The sequence below is a fragment of the Lissotriton helveticus genome, chromosome 1_2 (assembly GCF_964261635.1).
Source record: "Lissotriton helveticus chromosome 1_2, aLisHel1.1, whole genome shotgun sequence".
NCBI classification, from domain to species: domain Eukaryota; kingdom Metazoa; phylum Chordata; class Amphibia; order Caudata; family Salamandridae; genus Lissotriton; species Lissotriton helveticus.
In genome coordinates this window covers 326,840,308-326,862,974 of record NC_136058.1, presented here as the reverse complement: position 1 = coordinate 326,862,974, position 22,667 = coordinate 326,840,308, and the positions used below count along the sequence as shown (strand labels likewise).

Here is a 22,667-nt window from a genome sequence, read left to right as displayed (position 1 = left end):
ACTGCTTCGCCGCCAAGTTTTATACGTCATTTCTTCAGTGCAATACTAGAAAGCACCAAACATTATAACAAAGTTGTCAATTGGTTTTATAGTCCATTCCCTTTGTTTAGTGCTGTGAAAGGAAGAGCGGAATTCCAAAATTGATCAATGTTGTTTCAGAAATTTCCCAAAGGGAATACTAAGCCGAGTGTTAAAAACTGCATTTACTCACCGGTTTTGAGAAGCAAACACTGTAATGCCATTAAAATGCAATATCCAAGGTAACACTGACTCTGTCAAAGATGATCCAAATGGAATTGATGGAAAGTCCCAATTACAAACAACAGAATCAAATAAGGGTGAGGGGACACCAGGATTTGAAACAGGGAGCTCTTGATCTGCAGTCAAATGCTATACCACTGAGCTATATCCCAAGCTTTTCAGTAAAATCAGAATGACAAAATATCAGTACATCATGAAAGAGTGTGAGGATCATACTAAGTTGTGCCAGAAAGTACAACCTTGAAACTGTGGAACAGGAGAAGTAGTCCTTAATATTATTTATTAAAGGAAAACTGGATCATTTAAAAAACAGATTTATTTGTTTCATTGTTATTTTATTTGAATAGGCAGTGGTACATAGGACCAATGCCTCTACATACAATGATTGTTTTGAAACATTCTTAAAGGGGAAGAGGTTTTTACGGGACACCTTATCATTTGAGGATTGGTTACAACAATCATGGAGATGGTGATAAAGTATGATTGTTTTGGGTCAAATTATGGTGGAAAAACATTTCTACGTACCACTACAATTCGGTATTTGGAAGGTACACCCAAACACCCCTTTCGAATACCTTCCATTTAATGCATCAGAAAAAGCCATTTTGCGTTTGCAAATGGTCTGATTCTTCAGACCAGCATTCTTGCAACTGCAATGATAGTTTGTACATCTTGCACGTAGGCAGAGCTTTTAAGGAGAAATTAAATAGTTCCTATGTTGCACAAAAATGAAGTGCTTCAAACAAACACATACTTTGCATGCACAGAGAAGAGGTGGAATATATGTAAGACTGAAGACAGAGGTGAAATGAGAAATAGATTGACTGCTTCGCTGCCAAGTTTTATACGCCATTTCTTCAGTGCAATACAAGAAAGCACCAAACAGTATAACAAAGTTGTCAATTCGTTTCATAGTCCATTCCCTTTGTTTAGTGCTGTGAAAGGAAGAGCCGAATTCCAAAATTGATCAATGATGTTTCAGAAATTTCCCAATGGGAATACCAAGCAGAGTGTTAAAAACTGCATTTACTCACAGGCTTTGAGCAGGAAACACTGAAATGCTATTAAAGTGCAATATCCAAGGGAACACTGACTCTGTCAAAGATGATCCAAATGGAATTGATGAAAAGTCCCAATTACAAACAACAGAATCAAAATAGGGTGAGAGAACACCCGGATTAGAACCAGGGAACTCTTGATCTGCAGTCAAATGCTCTACCACTGAGCTATATCCCAAGCTTTTCAGTTAAATCAGAATGACAAAATATCAGTACATCATGAAAGAGTGTGAGGATCATACTAAGTTGTGGTAGAAAGTACAACCTTGAAACTGTGGAACAGGAGAAGTAGTCCTTAATATTATTAATTAAAGGAAAACTGGATCATTTAAAAAACAGATTTATTTGTTTCATTGTTATTTTATTTGAATAGGCAGTGGTACATAGGACCAATGCCTCTACATACAATGATTGTTTTGAAACATTCTTAAAGGGGTAGAGGTTTTTACGGGACACCTTATCATTTGAGGATTGGATACAACAATCATGGAGATGGTGATAAAGTATGATTGTTTTGGCCAAATTATGGTGGAAAAACAATTCTACGTACCACTACAATTCGGTATTTGGAAGGTACACCAAAACACCCCTTTCGAATACCTTCCATTTAATACATCAGAAAAAGCCATTTTGCGTTTGCAAATGGCCTGATTCTTCAGACCAGCCTTCTTGCAACTGCAATGATAGATCGTACATCTTGCACGTAGGCAGAGCTTTTAAGGAGAAATTAAATAGTTCCTACGTTGCACAAAAATGAAGTGCTTCAAACAAACACATACTTTGCATGCACAGAGAAGAGGTGAAATATATGTAAGACTGAAGACAGAGGTGAAATGAGAAATAGATTGACTGCTTCGCCGCCAAGTTTTATACGTCATTTCTTCAGTGCAATACTAGAAAGCACCAAACATTATAACAAAGTTGTCAATTGGTTTTATAGTCCATTCCCTTTGTTTAGTGCTGTGAAAGGAAGAGCGGAATTCCAAAATTGATCAATGTTGTTTCAGAAATTTCCCAAAGGGAATACTAAGCCGAGTGTTAAAAACTGCATTTACTCACCGGTTTTGAGAAGCAAACACTGTAATGCCATTAAAATGCAATATCCAAGGTAACACTGACTCTGTCAAAGATGATCCAAATGGAATTGATGGAAAGTCCCAATTACAAACAACAGAATCAAATAAGGGTGAGGGGACACCAGGATTTGAAACAGGGAGCTCTTGATCTGCAGTCAAATGCTATACCACTGAGCTATATCCCAAGCTTTTCAGTAAAATCAGAATGACAAAATATCAGTACATCATGAAAGAGTGTGAGGATCATACTAAGTTGTGCCAGAAAGTACAACCTTGAAACTGTGGAACAGGAGAAGTAGTCCTTAATATTATTTATTAAAGGAAAACTGGATCATTTAAAAAACAGATTTATTTGTTTCATTGTTATTTTATTTGAATAGGCAGTGGTACATAGGACCAATGCCTCTACATACAATGATTGTTTTGAAACATTCTTAAAGGGGAAGAGGTTTTTACGGGACACCTTATCATTTGAGGATTGGTTACAACAATCATGGAGATGGTGATAAAGTATGATTGTTTTGGGTCAAATTATGGTGGAAAAACATTTCTACGTACCACTACAATTCGGTATTTGGAAGGTACACCCAAACACCCCTTTCGAATACCTTCCATTTAATGCATCAGAAAAAGCCATTTTGCGTTTGCAAATGGTCTGATTCTTCAGACCAGCATTCTTGCAACTGCAATGATAGTTTGTACATCTTGCACGTAGGCAGAGCTTTTAAGGAGAAATTAAATAGTTCCTATGTTGCACAAAAATGAAGTGCTTCAAACAAACACATACTTTGCATGCACAGAGAAGAGGTGGAATATATGTAAGACTGAAGACAGAGGTGAAATGAGAAATAGATTGACTGCTTCGCTGCCAAGTTTTATACGCCATTTCTTCAGTGCAATACAAGAAAGCACCAAACAGTATAACAAAGTTGTCAATTCGTTTCATAGTCCATTCCCTTTGTTTAGTGCTGTGAAAGGAAGAGCCGAATTCCAAAATTGATCAATGATGTTTCAGAAATTTCCCAATGGGAATACCAAGCAGAGTGTTAAAAACTGCATTTACTCACAGGCTTTGAGCAGGAAACACTGAAATGCTATTAAAGTGCAATATCCAAGGGAACACTGACTCTGTCAAAGATGATCCAAATGGAATTGATGAAAAGTCCCAATTACAAACAACAGAATCAAAATAGGGTGAGAGAACACCCGGATTAGAACCAGGGAACTCTTGATCTGCAGTCAAATGCTCTACCACTGAGCTATATCCCAAGCTTTTCAGTTAAATCAGAATGACAAAATATCAGTACATCATGAAAGAGTGTGAGGATCATACTAAGTTGTGGTAGAAAGTACAACCTTGAAACTGTGGAACAGGAGAAGTAGTCCTTAATATTATTAATTAAAGGAAAACTGGATCATTTAAAAAACAGATTTATTTGTTTCATTGTTATTTTATTTGAATAGGCAGTGGTACATAGGACCAATGCCTCTACATACAATGATTGTTTTGAAACATTCTTAAAGGGGTAGAGGTTTTTACGGGACACCTTATCATTTGAGGATTGGATACAACAATCATGGAGATGGTGATAAAGTATGATTGTTTTGGCCAAATTATGGTGGAAAAACAATTCTACGTACCACTACAATTCGGTATTTGGAAGGTACACCAAAACACCCCTTTCGAATACCTTCCATTTAATACATCAGAAAAAGCCATTTTGCGTTTGCAAATGGCCTGATTCTTCAGACCAGCCTTCTTGCAACTGCAATGATAGATCGTACATCTTGCACGTAGGCAGAGCTTTTAAGGAGAAATTAAATAGTTCCTACGTTGCACAAAAATGAAGTGCTTCAAACAAACACATACTTTGCATGCACAGAGAAGAGGTGAAATATATGTAAGACTGAAGACAGAGGTGAAATGAGAAATAGATTGACTGCTTCGCCGCCAAGTTTTATACGTCATTTCTTCAGTGCAATACTAGAAAGCACCAAACATTATAACAAAGTTGTCAATTGGTTTTATAGTCCATTCCCTTTGTTTAGTGCTGTGAAAGGAAGAGCGGAATTCCAAAATTGATCAATGTTGTTTCAGAAATTTCCCAAAGGGAATACTAAGCCGAGTGTTAAAAACTGCATTTACTCACCGGTTTTGAGAAGCAAACACTGTAATGCCATTAAAATGCAATATCCAAGGTAACACTGACTCTGTCAAAGATGATCCAAATGGAATTGATGGAAAGTCCCAATTACAAACAACAGAATCAAATAAGGGTGAGGGGACACCAGGATTTGAAACAGGGAGCTCTTGATCTGCAGTCAAATGCTATACCACTGAGCTATATCCCAAGCTTTTCAGTAAAATCAGAATGACAAAATATCAGTACATCATGAAAGAGTGTGAGGATCATACTAAGTTGTGCCAGAAAGTACAACCTTGAAACTGTGGAACAGGAGAAGTAGTCCTTAATATTATTTATTAAAGGAAAACTGGATCATTTAAAAAACAGATTTATTTGTTTCATTGTTATTTTATTTGAATAGGCAGTGGTACATAGGACCAATGCCTCTACATACAATGATTGTTTTGAAACATTCTTAAAGGGGAAGAGGTTTTTACGGGACACCTTATCATTTGAGGATTGGTTACAACAATCATGGAGATGGTGATAAAGTATGATTGTTTTGGGTCAAATTATGGTGGAAAAACATTTCTACGTACCACTACAATTCGGTATTTGGAAGGTACACCCAAACACCCCTTTCGAATACCTTCCATTTAATGCATCAGAAAAAGCCATTTTGCGTTTGCAAATGGTCTGATTCTTCAGACCAGCATTCTTGCAACTGCAATGATAGTTTGTACATCTTGCACGTAGGCAGAGCTTTTAAGGAGAAATTAAATAGTTCCTATGTTGCACAAAAATGAAGTGCTTCAAACAAACACATACTTTGCATGCACAGAGAAGAGGTGGAATATATGTAAGACTGAAGACAGAGGTGAAATGAGAAATAGATTGACTGCTTCGCTGCCAAGTTTTATACGCCATTTCTTCAGTGCAATACAAGAAAGCACCAAACAGTATAAGAAAGTTGTCCATTGGTTTCATAGTCCATTCCCTTTGTTTAGTGCTGTGAAAGGAAGAGCCGAATTCCAAAATTGATCAATGATGTTTCAGAAATTTCCCAAAGGGAATACCAAGCCGAGTGTTAAAAACTGCATTTACTCACAGGCTATGAGCAGGAAACATTGAAATGCTTTTAAAGTGCAATATCCAAGGGAACACTGACTCTGTCAAAGATGATCCAAATGGAATTGATGAAAAGTCCCAATTACAAACAACAGAATCAAAATAGGGTGAGGGGACACCCGGATTAGAACCATGGACCTCTTGATCTGCAGTCAAATGCTCTACCACTGAGCTATATCCCCAGCTTTTCAGTAAAATCAGAATGACAAAATATCAGTACATCATGAAAGAGTGTGAGGATCAAACTAAGTTGTGCCAGAAAGTACAACCTTGAAACTGTGGAACAGGAAAAGTAGTACTTAATATTATTTATGAAAGGAAAACTGGATCATTTAAAAAACAGATTTATTTGTTTCATTGTTATTTTATTTGAATAGGCAGTGGTACATAGGACCAATTCCCCTACATACAATGATTGTTTTGAAACATTCTTAAAGGGGAAGAGGTTTTTACGGGACACCTTATCATTTGAGGATTGGTTACCACAATCACGGAGATGGTGATGAAGTATGATTGTTTTGGGCCAAATTATGGTGGAAAAACATTTCTACGTACCACTAGAATTCGGTATTTGGAAGGTACACCCAAACACCCCTTTCGAATACCTTCCATTTAATACATCAGAAAAAGCCATTTTGCGTTTGCAAATGGCCTGATTCTTCAGACCAGCCTTCTTGCAACTGCAATGATAGATCGTACATCTTGCACGTAGGCAGAGCTTTTAAGGAGAAATTAAATAGTTCCTACGTTGCACAAAAATGAAGTGCTTCAAACAAACACATACTTTGCATGCACAGAGAAGAGGTGAAATATATGTAAGACTGAAGACAGAGGTGAAATGAGAAATAGATTGACTGCTTCGCCGCCAAGTTTTATACGTCATTTCTTCAGTGCAATACTAGAAAGCACCAAACATTATAACAAAGTTGTCAATTGGTTTTATAGTCCATTCCCTTTGTTTAGTGCTGTGAAAGGAAGAGCGGAATTCCAAAATTGATCAATGTTGTTTCAGAAATTTCCCAAAGGGAATACCAAGCCGAGTGTTAAAAACTGCATTTACTCACAGGCTTTGAGCAGGAAACACTGAAATGCTATCAAAGTGCAATATCCAAGGGGACACTGACTCTGTCAAAGATGATCCAAATGGAATTGATGAAAAGACCAAATTACAAACAACAGAATCAAAATAGGGTGAGGGGACACCCAGATTTGAACGAGGGACCTCTTGATCTGCAGTCAAATGCTCTACCACTGAGCTATATCCCCAGCTTTTCAGTAAAATCAGATTGACAAAATATCAGTGCATCATGGAAGAGTGTGAGGATCATACTAAGTTGTGCCACAAAGTACAACCTTGAAACTGTGGAACAGGAGAAGTAGTCCTTAATATTATTTATTACAGGAAAACTGGATCATTTAAAAAACAGATTTATTTGTTTCATTGTTATTTTATTTGAATAGGCAGTGGTACATAGGACCAATGCCTCTACATACAATGATTGTTTTGAAACATTCTTAAAGGGGAAGAGGTTTTTAGGGGACACCTTATCATTTGAGGATTGGTTACAACAATCATGGAGATGGTGATAAAGTATGATTGTTTTGGGTCAAATTATGGTGGAAAAACATTTCTACGTACCACTACAATTCAGTATTTGGAAGGTACACCCAAACACCCCTTTCGAATACCTTCCATTTAATGCATCAGAAAAAGCCATTTTGCGTTTGCAAATTGCCTGATTCTTCAGACCAGCCTTCTTGCAACTGCAATGATAGTTCGTACATCTTGCACGTAGGCAGAGCTTTTAAGGAGAAATTAAATAGTTCCTACGTTGCACAAAAATGAAGTGCTTCAAACAAACACATACTTTGCATGCACAGAGAAGAGGTGGAATATATGTAAGACTGAAGACAGAGGTGAAATGAGAAATAGATTGACTGCTTCGCTGCCAAGTTTTATACGCCATTTCTTCAGTGCAATACAAGAAAGCACCAAACAGTATAACAAAGTTGTCAATTCGTTTCATAGTCCATTCCCTTTGTTTAGTGCTGTGAAAGGAAGAGCCGAATTCCAAAATTGATCAATGATGTTTCAGAAATTTCCCAATGGGAATACCAAGCAGAGTGTTAAAAACTGCATTTACTCACAGGCTTTGAGAAGGAAACACTGAAATGCTATTAAAGTGCAATATCCAAGGGAACACTGACTCTGTCAAAGATGATCCAAATGGAATTGATGAAAAGTCCCAATTACAAACAACAGAATCAAAATAGGTTGAGGGGACACCCGGATTTGAACCAGGGACCTCTTGATCTGCAGTCAAATGCTATACCACTGAGCTATATCCCCAGCTTTTCAGTAAAATCAGAATGACAAAATATCAGTACATCATGAAAGAGTGTGAGGATCATACTAAGTTGTGCCAGAAAGTACAACCTTGAAACTGTGGAACAGGAGAAGTAGTCCTTAATATTATTTATTAAAGGAAAACTGGATCATTTAAAAAACAGATTTATTTGTTTCATTGTTATTTTATTTGAATAGGCAGTGGTACATAGGACCAATGCCTCTACATACAATGATTGTTTTGAAACATTCTTAAAGGGGAAGAGGTTTTTACGGGACACCTTATCATTTGAGGATTGGATACAACAATCATGGAGATGGTGATAAAGTATGATTGTTTTGGGTCAAATTATGGTGGAAAAACATTTCTACGTACCACTACAATTCGGTATTTGGAAGGTACACCCAAACACCCCTTTCGAATACCTTCCATTTAATGCATCAGAAAAAGCCATTTTGCGTTTGCAAATGGCCTGATTCTTCAGACCAGCCTTCTTGCAACTGCAATGATAGTTCGTACATCTTGCACGTAGGCAGAGCTTTTAAGGAGAAATAAATAGTTCCTATGTTGCACAAAAATGAAGTGCTTCAAACAAACACATACTTTGCATGCACAGAGAAGAGGTGGAATATATGTAAGACTGAAGACAGAGGTGAAATGAGAAATAGATTGACTGCTTCGCTGCCAAGTTTTATACGCCATTTCTTCAGTGCAATACAAGAAAGCACCAAACAGTATAAGAAAGTTGTCAATTGGTTTCATAGTCCATTCCCTTTGTTTAGTGCTGTGAAAGGAAGAGCCGAATTCCAAAATTGATCAATGATGTTTCAGAAATTTCCCAAAGGGAATACCAAGCCGAGTGTTAAAAACTGCATTTACTCACAGGCTATGAGCAGGAAACACTGAAATGCTTTTAAAGTGCAATATCCAAGGGAACACTGACTCTGTCAAAGATGATCCAAATGGAATTGATGAAAAGTCCCAATTACAAACAACAGAATCAAAATAGGGTGAGGGGACACCCGGTTTAGAACCAGGGACCTCTTGATCTGCAGTCAAATGCTCTACCACTGAGCTATATCCCCAGCTTTTCAGAAAAATCAGAATGACAAAATATCAGTACATCATGAAAGAGTGTGAGGATCAAACTAAGTTGTGCCAGAAAGTACAACCTTGAAACTGTGGAACAGGAAAAGTAGTCCTTAATATTATTTATTAAAGGAAAACTGGATCACTTAAAAAACAGATTTATTCGTTTCATTGTTATTTTATTTGAATAGGCAGTGGTACATAGGACCAATGCCCCTACATACAATGATTGTTTTGAAACATTCTTAAAGGGGAAGAGGTTTTTACGGGACACCTTATCATTTGAGGATTGGTTACCACAATCACGGAGATGGTGATGAAGTATGATTGTTTTGTGCCAAATTATGGTGGAAAAACATTTCTACGTACCACTAGAATTCGGTATTTGGAAGGTACACCCAAACACCCCTTTCGAATACCTTCCATTTAATACATCAGAAAAAGCCATTTTGCGTTTGCAAATGGCCTGATTCTTCAGACCAGCCTTCTTGCAACTGCAATGATAGTTCGTACATCTTGCACGTAGGCAGAGCTTTTAAGGAGAAATTAAATAGTTCCTACGTTGCACAAAAATGAAGTGCTTCAAACAAACACATACTTTGCATGCACAGAGAAGAGGTGGAATATATGTAAGACTGAAGACACAGGTGAAATGGGAAATATATTGACTGGTTCGCTGCCAAGTTTTATACACCAATTCTTCAGTGCAATACAAGAAAGCACCAAACAGTATAACAAAGATGTCAATTGGTTTCATAGTCCATTCCCTTTGTTTAGTGCTGTGAAAGGAAGAGCCGAATTCCAAAATTGATCAATGATGTTTCAGAAATTTCCCAAAGGGAATACCAAGCCGAGTGTTAAAAACTGCATTTACTCACAGGCTTTGAGCAGGAAACACTGAAATGCTATCAAAGTGCAATATCCAAGGGGACACTGACTCTGTCAAAGATGATCCAAATGGAATTGATGAAAAGACCAAATTACAAACAACAGAATCAAAATAGGGTGAGGGGACAACCGGATTTGAACGAGGGACCTCTTGATCTGCAGTCAAATGCTCTACCACTGAGCTATATCCCCAGCTTTTCAGTAAAATCAGAATGACAAAATATCAGTACATCATGAAAGAGTGTGAGGATCATACTAAGTTGTGCCAGAAAGTACAACCTTGAAACTGTGGAACAGGAGAAGTAGTCCTTAATATTATTTATTAAAGGAAAACTGGATCATTTAAAAAACAGATTTATTTGTTTCATTGTTATTTTATTTGAATAGGCAGTGGTACATAGGACCAATGCCTCTACATACAATGATTGTTTTGAAACATTCTTAAAGGGGAAGAGGTTTTTACGGGACACCTTATCATTTGAGGATTGGTTACAACAATCATGGAGATGGTGATAAAGTATGATTGTTTTGGGTCAAATTATGGTGGAAAAACATTTCTACGTACCACTACAATTCAGTATTTGGAAGGTACACCCAAACACCCCTTTCGAATACCTTCCATTTAATGCATCAGAAAAAGCCATTTTGCGTTTGCAAATTGCCTGATTCTTCAGACCAGCCTTCTTGCAACTGCAATGATAGTTCGTACATCTTGCACGTAGGCAGAGCTTTTAAGGAGAAATTAAATAGTTCCTACGTTGCACAAAAATGAAGTGCTTCAAACAAACACATACTTTGCATGCACAGAGAAGAGGTGGAATATATGTAAGACTGAAGACAGAGGTGAAATGAGAAATAGATTGACTGCTTCGCTGCCAAGTTTTATACGCCATTTCTTCAGTGCAATACAAGAAAGCACCAAACAGTATAACAAAGTTGTCAATTCGTTTCATAGTCCATTCCCTTTGTTTAGTGCTGTGAAAGGAAGAGCCGAATTCCAAAATTGATCAATGATGTTTCAGAAATTTCCCAACGGGAATACCAAGCAGAGTGTTAAAAACTGCATTTACTCACAGGCTTTGAGAAGGAAACACTGAAATGCTATTAAAGTGCAATATCCAAGGGAACACTGACTCTGTCAAAGATGATCCAAATGGAATTGATGAAAAGTCCCAATTACAAACAACAGAATCAAAATAGGTTGAGGGGACACCCGGATTTGAACCAAGGACCTCTTGATCTGCAGTCAAATGCTCTACCACTGAGCTATATCCCCAGCTTTGCAGTAAAATCAGAATGACAAAATATCAGTACATCATGAAAGAGTGTGAGGATCATAGTAAGTTGTTCCAGAAAGTACAACCTTGAAACTGTGGAACAGGAGAAGTGGTCCTTAATATTATTTATTAAAGGAAAACTGGATCATTTAAAAAACAGATTTATTTGTTTCATTGTTATTTTATTTGAATAGGCAGTGGTACATAGGACCAATGCCTCTACATACAATGATTGTTTTGAAACATTCTTAAAGGGGAAGAGGTTTTTACGGGACACCTTATCATTTGAGGATTGGTTACCACAATCACTGAGATGGTGATGAGGTATGATTGTTTTGGGCCAAATTATGGTGGAAAAACATTTCTACGTACCACTACAATTCGGTATTTGGAAGGTACACCCAAACACCCCTTTCGAATACCTTCCATTTAATACATCAGAAAAAGCCATTTTGCGTTTGCAAATGGCCTGATTCTTCAGACCAGCCTTCTTGCAACTGCAATGATAGTTCATACATCTTGCACGTAGGCAGAGCTTTCAAAGGAGAAATGAAATAGTTCCTACGTTGCACAAAAATGAAGTGCTTCAAACAAACACATACTTTGCATGCACAGAGAAGAGGTGGAATATATGTAAGACTGAAGACACAGGTGAAATGGGAAATATATTGACTGGTTCGCTGCCAAGTTTTATACACCAATTCTTCAGTGCAATACAAGAAAGCACCAAACAGTATAACAAAGATGTCAATTGGTTTCATAGTCCATTCCCTTTGTTTAGTGCTGTGAAAGGAAGAGCCGAATTCCAAAATTGATCAATGATGTTTCAGAAATTTCCCAAAGGGAATACCAAGCCGAGTGTTAAAAACTGCATTTACTCACAGGCTTTGAGCAGGAAACACTGAAATGCTATCAAAGTGCAATATCCAAGGGGACACTGACTCTGTCAAAGATGATCCAAATGGAATTGATGAAAAGACCAAATTACAAACAACAGAATCAAAATAGGGTGAGGGGACAACCGGATTTGAACGAGGGACCTCTTGATCTGCAGTCAAATGCTCTACCACTGAGCTATATCCCCAGCTTTTCAGTAAAATCAGATTGACAAAATATCAGTACATCATGAAAGAGTGTGAGGATCATAGTAAGTTGTTCCAGAAAGTACAACCTTGAAACTGTGGAACAGGAGAAGTGGTCCTTAATAATATTTATTAAAGGAAAACTGGATCATTTAAAAAACAGATTTATTTGTTTCATTGTTATTTTATTTGAATAGGCAGTGGTACATAGGACCAATGCCTCTACATACAATGATTGTTTTGAAACATTCTTAAAGGGGAAGAGGTTTTTACGGGACACCTTATCATTTGAGGATTGGTTACCACAATCACTGAGATGGTGATGAAGTATGATTGTTTTGGGCCAAATTATGGTGGAAAAACATTTCTACGTACCACTACAATTCGGTATTTGGAAGGTACAGCCAAACACCCCTTTCGAATACCTCCCATTTAATACATCAGAAAAAGCCATTTTTCGTTTGCAAATGGCCTGATTCTTCAGACCAGCCTTCTTGCAACTGCAATGATAGTTCGTACATCTTGCACGTAGGGAGAGCTTTTGAGGAGAAATTAAATAGTTCCTACGTTGCACAAAAATGAAGTGCTTCAAACAAACACATACTTTGCATGCACAGAGAAGAGGTGGAATATATGTAAGACTGAAGACACAGGTGAAATGAGAAATAGATTGACTGCTTCGCTGCCAAGTTTTATACGCCATTTCTTCAGTGCAATACAAGAAAGCACCAAACAGTATAACAAAGTTGTCAATTGGTTTCATAGTCCATTCCCTTTGTTTAGTGCTGTGAAAGGAAGAGCCGAATTCCAAAATTGATCAATGATGTTTCAGAAATTTCCCAAAGGGAATACCAAGCCGAGTGTTAAAAACTGCATTTACTCACAGGCTTTGAGCAGGAAACACTGAAATGCTATTAAAGTGCAATATCCAAGGGGACACTGACTCTGTCAAAGATGATCCAAATGGAATTGATGAAAAGTCCAAATTACAAACAACAGAATCAAAATAGGGTGAGGGGACACCCAGATTTGAACCAGGGTCCTCTTGATCTGCAGTCAAATGCTCAACCAATGAGCTATATCCCCAGCTTTTCAGTAAAATCAGATTGACAAAATATCAGTACATCATGAAAGAGTGTGAGGATCATACTAAGTTGTGCCAGAACGTACAACCTTGAAACTGTGGAACAGAAGTAGTCCTTAATATTATTTATTAAAGGAAAACTGGATCATTTAAAAAACAGATTTATTTGTTTCATTGTTATTTTATTTGAATAGGCAGTGGTGCATAGGACCAATGCCTCTACATACAATGATTGTTTTGAAACATTCTTAAAGGGGAAGAGGTTTTTACGGGACACCTTATCATTTGAGGATTGGTTACAACAATCATGGAGATGGTGATAAAGTATGATTGTTTTGGGTCAAATTATGGTGGAAAAACATTTCTACGTACCACTACAATTCGGTATTTGGAAGGTACACCCAAACACCCCTTTCGAATACCTTCCATTTAATGCATCAGAAAAAGCCATTTTGCGTTTGCAAATGGCCTGATTCTTCATACCAGCCTTCTTGCAACTGCAATGATAGTTCGTACATCTTGCACGTAGGCAGAGCTTTTAAGGAGAAATTAAATAGTTCCTACATTGCACAAAAATGAAGTGCTTCAAACAAACACATACTTTGCATGCACAGAGAAGAGGTGGAATATATGTAAGACTGAAGACACAGGTGAAATGAGAAATAGATTGACTGCTTCGCTGCCAAGTTTTATACGCCATTTCATCAGTGCAATACAAGAAAGCACCAAACAGTATAACAAAGTTGTCAATTCGTTTCATAGTCCATTCCATTTGTTTAGTGCTGTGAAAGGAAGAGCCGAATTCCAAAATTGATCAATGATGTTTCAGAAATTTCCCAATGGGAATACCAAGCCGAGTGTTAAAAACTGCATTTACTCACAGGCTTTGAGCAGGAAACACTGAAATGCTATTAAAGTGCAATATCCAAGGGAACACTGACTCTGTCAAAGATAATCCAAATGAAATTGATGAAAAGTCCCAATTACAAACAACAGAATCAAAATAGGTTGAGGGGAGACCCGGATTTGAACCAGGGACCTCTTGATCTGCAGTCAAATGCTCTACCACTGAACTATATCCCCAGCTTTGCAGTAAAATCAGAATGACAAAATATCAGTACATCATGACAAAGTGTGAGGATCATAGTAAGTTGTTCCAAAAAGTACAACCTTGAAACTGTGGAACAGGAGAAGTGGTCCTTAATATTATTTATTAAAGGAAAACTGGATCATTTAAAAAACAGATTTATTTGTTTCATTGTTATTTTATTTGAATAGGCAGTGGTACATAGGACCAATGCCTCAACATACAATGATTGTTTTGAAACATTCTTAAAGGGGAAGATGTTTTTACGGGACACCTTATCATTTGAGGATTGGTTACCACAATCACTGAGATGGTGATGAAGTATGATTGTTTTGGGCAAAATTATGGTGGAAAAACATTTCTACGTACCACTACAATTCGGTATTTGGAAGGTACACCCAAACACCCCTTTCGAATACCTTCCATTTAATACATCAGAAAAAGCCATTTTGCGTTTGCAAATGGCCTGATTCTTCAGACCAGCCTTCTTGCTACTGCAATGATAGTTCGTACATCTTGCACGTAGGCAGAGCTTTTAAGGAGAAATTAAATAGTTCCTACGTTGCACAAAAATGAAGTGCTTCAAACAAACACATACTTTGCATGCACAGAGAAGAGGTGGAATATATGTACGACTGAAGACACAGGTGAAATGAGAAATAGATTGACTGCTTCGCTGCCAAGTTGTATACGTAATTTCTTCAGTCCAATACAAGAAAGCACAAAACAGTATAACAAAGTTGTCAATTGGTTTCGTAGTCCATTCCCTTTGTTTAGTGCTGTGAAAGGAAGAGCCGAATTCCAAAATTGATCAATGATGTTTTAGAAATTTCTCAAAGGGAATAACAAGCTGAGTGTTAAAAACTGCATTTACTCACAGGTTTTGAGCAGGAAACACTGAAATGCTGTTAAAGTGCAATATCCAAGGGAACACTGACTCTGTCAAAGATGATCCAAATGGAATTGATGAAAAGTCCCAATTACAAACAACAGAATCAAAATAGGGTGAGGGGACACCTGGATTTGAACCAGAGACCTCTTGATCTGCAGTCAAATGCTCTACCACTGAGCTATATCCCCAGCTTTTCAGTAAAATCTGAATGACAAAATATCAGTACATCATGAAAGAGTGTGAGAATCATACTAAGTTGTGCCAGAAAGTACAACCTTAAAACTGTGGAACAGGAGAAGTAGTCCTTAATATCATTTATTAGAAGAAAACTGGATCATTTAAAAAACAGATTTATTTGTTTCATTGTTATTTTATTTGAATAGGCAGTGGTACATAGGACCAATGCCTCAACATACAATGATTGTTTTGAAACATTCTTAAAGGGGAAGATGTTTTTACGGGACACCTTATCATTTGAGGATTGGTTACCACAATCACTGAGATGGTGATGAAGTATGATTGTTTTGGGCCAAATTATGGTGGAAAAAAATTTCTACGTACCACTACAATTCGGTATTTGGAAGGTACACCCAAACACCCCTTTCGAATACCTTCCATTTAATACATCAGAAAAAGCCATTTTGCGTTTGCAAATGGCCTGATTCTTCAGACCAGCCTTCTTGCTACTGCAATGATAGTTCGTACATCTTGCACGTAGGTAGAGCTTTTAAGGAGAAATTAAATAGTTCCTACGTTGCACAAAAATGAAGTGCTTCAAACAAACACATACTTTGCATGCACAGAGAAGAGGTGGAATATATGTAAGACTGAAGACACAGGTGAAATGAGAAATAGTTGACTGTTTTGCTGCCAAGTTTTATACGCCATTTCTTCAGTGCAATACAAGAAAGCACCAAACAGTATAACAAAGTTGTCAATTGGTTTCATAGTCCATTCCCTTTGTTTAGTGCTGTGAAAGGAAGAGCCGAATTCCAAAATTGATCAATGATGTTTCAGAAATTTCCCAAAGGGAATAACAAGCTGATTGTTAAAAACTGCATTTACTCACAGGTTTTGAGCAGGAAACACTGAAATGCTATTAAAGTGCAATATCCAAGGGAACACTGACTCTGTCAAAGATGATCCAAATGGAATTGATGAAAAGTCCCAATTACAAACAACAGAATCAAAATAGGGTGAGGGACACACGGATTTGAACCAGGGACCTCTTGATCTGCAGTCAAATGCTCTACCACTGAGCTATATCCCCAGCTTTGCAGTAAAATCAGAATGACAAAATATTAGTACATCATGAAAGAGTGTGAGAATCTTACTAAGTTGTGCCAGAAAGTACAACCTTGAAACTGTGGAACAGGAGAAGTAGTCCTTAATATTATTTATTAAAAGAACACTGGATCATTTAAAAAAACAGATTTATTTGTTTCATTGTTATTTTATTTGAATAGCCAGTGGTACATAGGACCAATGCCTCTACATACAATGATTGTTTTGAAACATTCTTAAAGGGGAAGAGGTTTTTATGGGACACCTTATCATTTGAGGATTGGTTACCACAATCACGGAGATGGTGATGAAGTATGATTGTTTTGGGCAAAATTATGGTGGACAAACATTTCTACGTACCACTACAATTCGGTATTTGGAAGGTACACCCAAACACCCATTTCGAATACCTTCCATTTAATACATCATAAAAAGCCACTTTGCGTTTGCAAATGGCCTGATTCTTCAGACCAGCCTTCTTGCAACTGCAATGATAGTTCGGACATCTTGAACGTAGGGAGAGATTTTAAGGAGAAATTAAATAGTTCCTACGTTGCACATAAATGAAGTGCTTCAAACAAACACATACTTTGCATGTACAGAGAAGAGGTGGAATATATGTAAGACTGAAGACACAGGTGAAATGAGAAATAGGTTGACTGTTTCGCTGCCAAGTTTTATACGCCATTTCTTCAGTGCAATACAAGAAAGCACCCAAACAGTATAACAAAGTTGTCAATTGGTTTCATAGTCCATTCCCTTTGTTTAGTGCTGTGAAAGGAAGAACCGAATTTCAAAATTGATCAATGATGTTTCAGAAATTTCCCAAAGGGAATAACAAGCCGAGTGTTAAAAACTGCATTTACTCACAGGCTTTGAGCAGGAAACACTGAAATGCTATTAAAGTGCAACATCCAAGGGAACACTGACTCTGTCAAAGATGATCCAAATGGAATTAATGAAAAGTCCAAATTACAAACAACAGAATCAAAATAGGGTGAGGGGACACCTGGATTTGAACCAGGGACCTCTTGATCTGCAGTCAAAAGCTCTACCACTGAGCTATATCCCCAGCTTTGCAGTAAAATCAGAATGGCAAAATATCAGTACATCATGAAAGAGTGTGAGGATCATACTAAGTTGTGCCAGAAAGTACAACCTTGAAACTGTGGAACAGGAGAAGCAGTCCTTAATATTATTTATTAAAGGAAAACTGGATCATTTAAAAAACAGATTTATTTGTTTCATTGTTATTTTATTTGAATAGGCAGTGGTACATAGGACCAATGCCTCTACATACAATGATTGTTTTGAAACATTCTTAAAGGGGAAGAGGTTTTTATGGGACACCTTATCATTTGAGGATTGGTTACCACAATCACTGAGATGGTGATGAAGTATGATTGTTTTGGGCCAAATTATGGTGGAAAAACATTTCTACGTACCACTACAATTCGGTATTTGGAAGGTACACCCAAACACCCCTTTCGAATACCTTCCATTTAATACATCAGAAAAAGCCATTTTGCGTTTGCAAATGGCCTGATTCTTCAGACCAGCCTTCTTGCAACTGCAATGATAGTTCGTAAATCTTGCACGTAGGCAGAGCTTTTAAGGAGAAATTAAATAGTTCCTACGTTGCACAAAAATTAAGTGCTTCAAACAAACACATACTTTGTATGCACAGAGAAGAGGTGGAATATACGTAAGACTGAAGACACAGGTGAAATGAGAAATAGATTGACTGCTTCGCTGCCAAGTTTTATACGCCATTTCTTCAGTGCAATACAAGAAAGCACCAAACAGTATAACAAAGTTGTCAATTGGTTTTGTAGTCCATTCCATTTGTTTAGTGCTGTGAAAGGAAGAGCCGAATTCCAAAATTGATCAATGATGTTTTAGAAATTTCTCAAAGGGAATAACAAGCTGAGTGTTAAAAACTGCATTTACTCACAGGTTTTGAGCAGGAAACACTGAAATGCTGTTAAAGTGCAATATCCAAGGGAACACTGACTCTGTCAAAGATGATCCAAATGGAATTGATGAAAAGTCCCAATTACAAACAACAGAATCAAAATAGGGTGAGGGGACACCTGGATTTGAACCAGAGACCTCTTGATCTGCAGTCAAATGCTCTACCACTGAGATATATCCCCAGCTTTTCAGTAAAATCTGAATGACAAAATATCAGTACATCATGAAAGAGTGTGAGAATCATACTAAGTTGTGCCAGAAAGTACAACCTTAAAACTGTGGAACAGGAGAAGTAGTCCTTAATATCATTTATTAAAGGAAAACTGGATCATTTAAAAAACAGATTTATTTGTTTCATTGTTATTTTATTTGAATAGGCAGTGGTACATAGGACCAATGCCTTTACATACAATGATTGTTTTGAAACATTCTTAAAGGGGAAGAGGTTTTTACGGGACACCTTATCATTTGAGGATTGGTTACCACAATCACGGAGATGGTGATGAAGTATGATTGTTTTAGGCCAAATTATGGATGAAAAACATTTCTACGTACCACTACAATTCGGTATTTGGAAGGAACACCCAAACACCCCTTTCGAATACCTTCCATTTAATACATCAGAAAAAGCCATTTTGCGTTTGCAAATGGCCTAATTCTTCAGACCAGCCTTCTTGCAACTGCAATGATAGTTCGTACATCTTGCACGTAGGCAGAGCTTTTAAGGAGAAATTAAATAGTTCCTACGTTGCACAAAAATGAAGTGCTTCAAACAAACACATACTTTGTATGCACAGAGAAGAGGTGGAATATATGTAAGACTGAAGACACAGGTGAAATGAGAAATAGATTGACTGCTTCGCTGCCAAGTTTTATACGCCATTTCTTCAGTGCAATACAAGAAAGCACCAAACAGTATAACAAAGTTGTCAATTGGTTTTATAGTCCATTCCCTTTGTTTAGTGCTGTGAAAGGAAGAGCCGAATTCCAAAATTGATCAATGATGTTTCAGAAATTTCCCAAAGGGAATAACAAGCCGAGTGTTAAAAACTGCATTTACTCACAGGCTTTGAGCAGGAAACACTGAAATGCTATTAAAGTGCAACATCCAAGGGAACACTGACTCTGTCAAAGATGATCCAAATGGAATTGATGAAAAGTCCAAATTACAAACAACAGAATCAAAATAGGGTGAGGGGACACCTGGATTTGAACCAGGGACCTCTTGATCTGCAGTCAAAAGCTCTACCACTGAGCTATATCCCCAGCTTTGCAGTAAAATCAGAATGACAAAATATCAGTACATCATGAAAGAGTGTGAGGATCATACTAAGTTGTGCCAGAAAGTACAACCTTGAAACTGTGGAACAGAAGAAGTAGTCCTTAATATTATTTATTAAAGGAAAACTGGATCATTTAAAAAACAGATTTGTTTGTTTCATTGTTATTTTATTTGAATAGGCAGTGGTACATAGGACCAATGCCTCTACATACAATTATTGTTTTGAAACATTGTTAAAGGGGAAGAGGTTTTTACGGGACACCTTATCATTTGAGGATTGGTTACCACAATCACGGAGATGGTGATGAAGTATGATTGTTTTGGGCCAAATTATGGTGGAAAAACATTTCTACGTACCACTACAATTCGGTATTTGGAAGGTACACCCAAACACCCCTTTCGAATACCTTCCATTTAATACATCAGAAAAAGCCATTTTGCGTTTGCAAATGGCCTGATTCTTCAGACCAGCCTTCTTGCAACTGCAATGATAGTTCGTAAATCTTGCACGTAGGCAGAGCTTTTAAGGAGAAATTAAATAGTTCCTACGTTGCACAAAAATGAAGTGCTTCAAACAAACACATACTTTGCATGCACAGAGAAGAGGTGGAATATATGTAAGACTGAAGACACAGGTGAAATGAGAAATAGATTGACTGCTTCGCTGCCAAGTTTTATACGCAATTTCTTCAGTGCAATACAAGAAAGCACCAAACAGTATAACACAGTTGTCAATTGGTTTCATAGTCCATTCCCTTTGTTTAGTGCTGTGAAAGGAAGAACCGAATTTCAAAATTGATCAATGATGTTTCAGAAATTTCCCAAAGGGAATACCAAGCCGAGTGTTAAAAACTGCATTTACTCACAGGCTTTGAGCAGGAAACACTGAAATGCTATTAAAGTGCAACATCCAAGGGAACACTGACTCTGTCAAAGATGATCCAAATGGAATTAATGAAAAGTCCAAATTACAAACAACAGAATCAAAATAGGGTGAGGGGACACCTGGATTTGAACCAGGGACCTCTTGATCTGCAGTCAAAAGCTCTACCACTGAGCTATATCCCCAGCTTTGCAGTAAAATCAGAATGGCAAAATATCAGTACATCATGAAAGAGTGTGAGGATCATACTAAGTTGTGCCAGAAAGTACAACCTTGAAACTGTGGAACAGAAGAAGTAGTCCTTAATATTATTTATTAAAGGAAAACTGGATCATTTAAAAAACAGATTTGTTTGTTTCATTGTTATTTTATTTGAACAGGCAGTGGTACATAGGACCAATGCCTCTACATACAATGATTGTTTTGAAACATTCTTAAAGGGGAAGAGGTTTTTACGGGACACCTTATCATTTGAGGATTGGTTACCACAATCACGGAGATGGTGATGAAGTATGATTGTTTTCGGCCAAATTATGGTGGAAAAACATTTCTACGTACCACTACAATTCGGTATTTGGAAGGTACACCCAAACACCCCTTTCGAATACCTTCCATTTAATACATCAGAAAAAGCCATTTTGCGTTTGCAAATGGCCTGATTCTTCAGACCAGCCTTCTTGCAACTGCAATGATAGTTCGTAAATCTTGCACGTAGGCAGAGCTTTTAAGGAGAAATTAAATAGTTCCTACGTTGCACAAAAATGAAGTGCTTCAAACAAACACATACTTTGCATGCACAGAGAAGAGGTGGAATATATGTAAGACTGAAGACACAGGTGAAATGAGAAATAGATTGACTGCTTCGCTGCCAAGTTTTATACGCAATTTCTTCAGTGCAATACAAGAAAGCACCAAACAGTATAACACAGTTGTCAATTGGTTTCATAGTCCATTCCCTTTGTTTAGTGCTGTGAAAGGAGGAGCCCAATTCCAAAATTGATCAATGATGTTTCAGAAATTTCCCAAAGGGAATACCAAGCCGAGTGTTAAAAACTGCATTTACTCACAGGCTTTGAGCAGGAAACACTGAAATGCTATTAAAGTGCAATATCCAAGGGAACACTGACTCTGTCAAAGATGATCCAAATGGAATTGATGAAAAGTCCAAATTACAAACAACAGAATCAAAATAGGGTGAGGGGACACCTGGATTTGAACCAGGGACCTCTTGATCTGCAGTCAAAAGCTCTACCACTGAGCTATATCCCCAGCTTTGCAGTAAAATCAGAATGACAAAATATCAGTACATCATGAAAGAGTGTGAGGATCATACTAAGTTGTGCCAGAAAGTACAACCTTGAAACTGTGGAACAGAAGAAGTAGTCCTTAATATTATTTATTAAAGGAAAACTGGATCATTTAAAAAACAGATTTGTTTGTTTCATTGTTATTTTATTTGAACAGGCAGTGGTACATAGGACCAATGCCTCTACATACAATGATTGTTTTGAAACATTCTTAAAGGGGAAGAGGTTTTTACGGGACACCTTATCATTTGAGGATTGGTTACCACAATCACGGAGATGGTGATGAAGTATGATTGTTTTGGGCCAAATTATGGTGGAAAAACATTTCTACGTACCACTACAATTCGGTATTTGGAAGGTACACCCAAACACCCCTTTCGAATACCTTCCATTTAATACATCAGAAAAAGCCATTTTGCGTTTGCAAATGGCCTGATTCTTCAGACCAGCCTTCTTGCAACTGCAATGATAGTTCGTAAATCTTGCACGTAGGCAGAGCTTTTAAGGAGAAATTAAATAGTTCCTACGTTGCACAAAAATG

The 22,667-nt window shown here is 37.3% G+C and overlaps 7 non-coding genes across 7 annotated transcripts; all 7 read right to left on the bottom strand.

The window, feature by feature from the left end:
• Positions 1-7,927: 7,927 nt before the first annotated feature.
• On the bottom strand, positions 7,928-7,999 carry TRNAC-GCA (transfer RNA cysteine (anticodon GCA)). The gene has a single exon. It is a non-coding gene; the product is annotated as a tRNA-Cys (tRNA).
• Positions 8,000-11,178: 3,179 nt separating this feature from the next.
• TRNAC-GCA (transfer RNA cysteine (anticodon GCA)) lies at positions 11,179-11,250 on the bottom strand. Its single transcript has one exon. It is a non-coding gene; the product is annotated as a tRNA-Cys (tRNA).
• Positions 11,251-15,512: 4,262 nt separating this feature from the next.
• On the bottom strand, positions 15,513-15,584 carry TRNAC-GCA (transfer RNA cysteine (anticodon GCA)). Its single transcript has one exon. It is a non-coding gene; the product is annotated as a tRNA-Cys (tRNA).
• A 2,096-nt stretch (positions 15,585-17,680) lies between these two features.
• Positions 17,681-17,752, bottom strand: TRNAC-GCA (transfer RNA cysteine (anticodon GCA)). Its single transcript has one exon. It is a non-coding gene; the product is annotated as a tRNA-Cys (tRNA).
• A 2,096-nt stretch (positions 17,753-19,848) lies between these two features.
• On the bottom strand, positions 19,849-19,920 carry TRNAC-GCA (transfer RNA cysteine (anticodon GCA)). Its single transcript has one exon. It is a non-coding gene; the product is annotated as a tRNA-Cys (tRNA).
• Positions 19,921-20,932: 1,012 nt separating this feature from the next.
• On the bottom strand, positions 20,933-21,004 carry TRNAC-GCA (transfer RNA cysteine (anticodon GCA)). Its single transcript has one exon. It is a non-coding gene; the product is annotated as a tRNA-Cys (tRNA).
• Positions 21,005-22,016: 1,012 nt separating this feature from the next.
• On the bottom strand, positions 22,017-22,088 carry TRNAC-GCA (transfer RNA cysteine (anticodon GCA)). The gene has a single exon. It is a non-coding gene; the product is annotated as a tRNA-Cys (tRNA).
• Between the last annotated feature and the right edge of the window lie 579 nt (positions 22,089-22,667).